Source organism: Mesoplodon mirus, assembly GCF_964341445.2.
Source record: "Mesoplodon mirus genome assembly, chromosome: X".
NCBI lineage: Eukaryota > Metazoa > Chordata > Mammalia > Artiodactyla > Ziphiidae > Mesoplodon > Mesoplodon mirus.
The window spans coordinates 55,143,370-55,146,784 of NC_138981.1; the positions used below are offsets into that span (position 1 = coordinate 55,143,370).

The 3,415-nt window shown below is 41.2% G+C and overlaps 1 pseudogene across 1 annotated transcript; it reads left to right on the forward strand.

Moving 5' to 3' along the window:
* Positions 1 to 279: 279 nt before the first annotated feature.
* On the forward strand, positions 280 to 955 carry LOC309796884 (protein FAM136A-like; annotated as a pseudogene). The gene has a single exon. The product of its transcript is annotated as a protein FAM136A-like (transcript).
* Positions 956 to 3,415: the final 2,460 nt, after the last annotated feature.

The window sequence follows — 3,415 nt, forward strand, 5'->3', positions numbered from 1 at the left end:
TAAATGCATCAACCCTCCAGGTGGGCATTCCTCCCTTGGTCTCTTCTCTCTTGGTCATATTCAGTTTTTCTTGGCCTAACCCAGTAGTTTTCCACTCTGGCAGTCCATTAGACTCACACAGGAAACTTTAAAAAGGCCAAGGCTCAGGCCCCATTCCAGAGATTCTGTCTTAAAAGCTCCCCTGATGATTTCCATGTGCAGCCAGGGTAAAGAACCACTGGCTGGTGGGCCCGGAAAGGGCGTGATGCGGTGACCCGGGAAGCGGCGGCGAGGGGGCGGGCTCGTGCCCGGGAGTCCATGTGGGCGCTGGCGCGGCACGGAGCAGCGCCGAGTCGCCATGGCGGAGCTGCAGCAGCTCCGGGTGCAGGAGGCGGTGGACTCTATGGTGAAGAGTCTGGAGAGAGAGAACATCCGGAAGATGCAGGGCCTCATGTTCCGGTGCAGCGCCGGCTGTTGTGAGGACAGCCAGGCGTCCATGCAACAAGTGCACCAGTGCATTGAGCGCTGCCATGCACCTCTGGCTCAAGCCCAGGCCCTGGTGACCAGCGAGTTGGAGAAGTTCCAGGACCGCCTGGCCCGGTTGCACTATGCATTGCAATGACAAAACCAAAGATTCAATTGATGTGGGGAGTAAAGAGCTTCAGGTGAAGCGGCAGCTGGAGCGTTGCGTGACCACGTGTGTGGATGACCACATGAACCTCATCCCAACCATGACCAAGAAGATGAAGGAGTCTCTCTCATCCATTGGGAAATAGATGTCTGCTACTGGCCATCAGGGCTGAAGGCAGGAGTCTATTTAAAAAGAGAAATGGGGATTTGGGTTTTCTAAGGAAAGTTTATGAACGAGGAAATTAAGGATGGCCGCAAGTTTAAGGCCTACGTCACTTGCCTCTGGACACTGGTTCCTTTGTGTTTGAAACCTAGAAAGTGAAAAAACCTGGTGCTAAAATTGGGGTCAGAGTAGCACAGGAGAGTTTTTGTGAGCCTGAATTTCACGTGGCAAGTGCTTATCCTGGCAACAGGGAGTCTCCCTTGTACCAAACCAGAGCCCTCCAAGGTACCAGATTCTCTTAGTACACAGATATCAACAGGCTGACAGGTTCATCTGACCTGCTTATGAGCTGGTGGAGTGTGAGGAGAGGTGTTTCTGTTTGTTGCCAACCTCCTGTTTACCAGAAGGATCACTACAACATTTCCCACAAACTGGAAATAAAACAAAATCCATGAGGTCACTAATTTAGAAGGGGAAAGGGGGCTTCTGGGGATTTGTTTTGCATGGTTTTGTTTTATATACAAGGGCATGAAGCTACTTTAAGATGTAGAGTTGGGAGAGGTAGTTTCGATAAAAAACTTTGAAAGGGTCCTTGCGGATATCCATTTCTGGCCGTTAGGATGTGGATGCGCATTTCTTTAAATTCTCACACATGACATCTTTCAGCCTGGAGACCCTGCAAAAATATAAGAAGCACTATCACACTGGTAGGGGAAGCAAACCTTCCCTCTGACTGGCAGCCATGATGAGCCCTGAGGCTGTCAGCAGCAGAGTCAGCCGAGTGACAAGACAATCTTACAGTGACACTCACCCCTGAAGGGAAAGGGGATTTTGATTGTGCTATATGCTAGTCTTCAAGAATGAACAGTGAAAGAGGAATTGTTAGCTGCTTAATTAAGAGAGTTATGAAGTACTGGCTTTGGAAAAATCTGGTTTTCATAAAACAAAATAGAATGAAAGCCTAAACCCAGTATTGCTTACTTTGCCCCCTGTGAAAACAGAGCTCTGTTGAAACAATCCGTTGGCAACACAAAGGTCAAAGAAGAAAAAGTAAGCAACTCAGGGGCAAGCTGTGACTCCTTTAGAGCAAAAAACGGGACAGCCCTCCGGTACCAAATACTACTTGTGCGACATGCGTTGTTCTTGCCCCAGTTCTGGCACCTTATCATTTTATTAAGGACCTTGTGTTTTTACCAACTTATTACTTGAAATGATAATATAGCCTGTCTGTTTGCTGTTTCAAGACTGTGATATATTTTCCTAGTAGTTTGGTTTTAAAAATACATGACTTAATTTTTCTTCCCAAAAAAAAAAAAAAAAAAAAAAAGAACCACTGGCTTAGACAAACTCTCTAGTGGACTTGACATAAATAGCCCTAACTTCTTCAATCTTGGTTTGTTGCCTCATTTGTTATTGTCTTCACATTTGTTCTGTGGCCCTTTGATCATTCACAAACCATACACTTTTAATGTGTTTTCTACCCATGGGCTTATTATTTTAACAGTGATTAGTTCTTGAAACTAGGTCTCCTAATCACTCCAAATGGGCTCAGATCCATTTTTAGGACTCTTATCTCTAGGCACTTAGGTAGTTAATGTTAAATTAGTTGGTGTTTGTTGATTCATAGCTTTATAATGATAATAAAATACCTCATTCAAGCATAACATATTAATTCAGATTTTGTGTTATTTGGTGAAGGGTTAAACTTATATTCATCTCCAATTATCTAAATCTATTCAATTATTAATTAATTATTTCTTTTAAACATCTTTGTAGAAACATAATTTACATACCATACAATTCATCCATTTAAAATATACAATTCAATGTTTTTGAATATATTCACAGATATATACAACCATCACCAGTCAATTTTAGAACATTTTCATAATCTCAAGAAGAAATCCTGCACTCTTTAACAGTTGCCCACCTAGCACCTACACCCACAGCCTACATCCCTAAGCAACCACTAATCTATTTTCTGTCTCTATAGATTTCCCTATTTTAGAGTTTCATATGAATGAAATTATATAGTATGAGCTCTTCTGTGACTGACTTCTCTCACTTAACATGTTTTTAAGATTTATCTATGTTATAGCATGTATTAGTACTTCATTCCTTTTTATGACTGAATAATATTCCATTGTACAGATATGCCACATTTTCTTTATTCATTAGTTGATTGTCATTTGGGTTGTTTCCACCTGTTGCCTATTATGAATAATTTTACTATTAACAAATTTCTGTCTGGACATATATTTTTATTTCTTTTGGTTATAAATCTAGGAGTGGAATTAATGAGTCATGTGGTATCTCTATGTTTAACCATTTGAAGAGCTGCCAGACTATTTTCCAAAGTGGCTGTACTATTTATATTTCCACCAACAGTGTATGAGAGTTCCAATTTCTCCACAACCTAGCCAACGTTTCTTATTTCTGAGTTTTTGATTATTCTATTCATTCTAGTGGGTGTGAGTGGTATCTTGTTACAGTTTAATTTGTATTTACCAGGTGACTAATGATGTTGTACATCTATTAGTGTATTTATTGGCCACTGACATATCTTTGGAGAAATGTATATTCAGATCTTTCACCCATTTTTTAATTTGGTTATTTATCTTTCTGTTACTGAGTTGTAAGAGT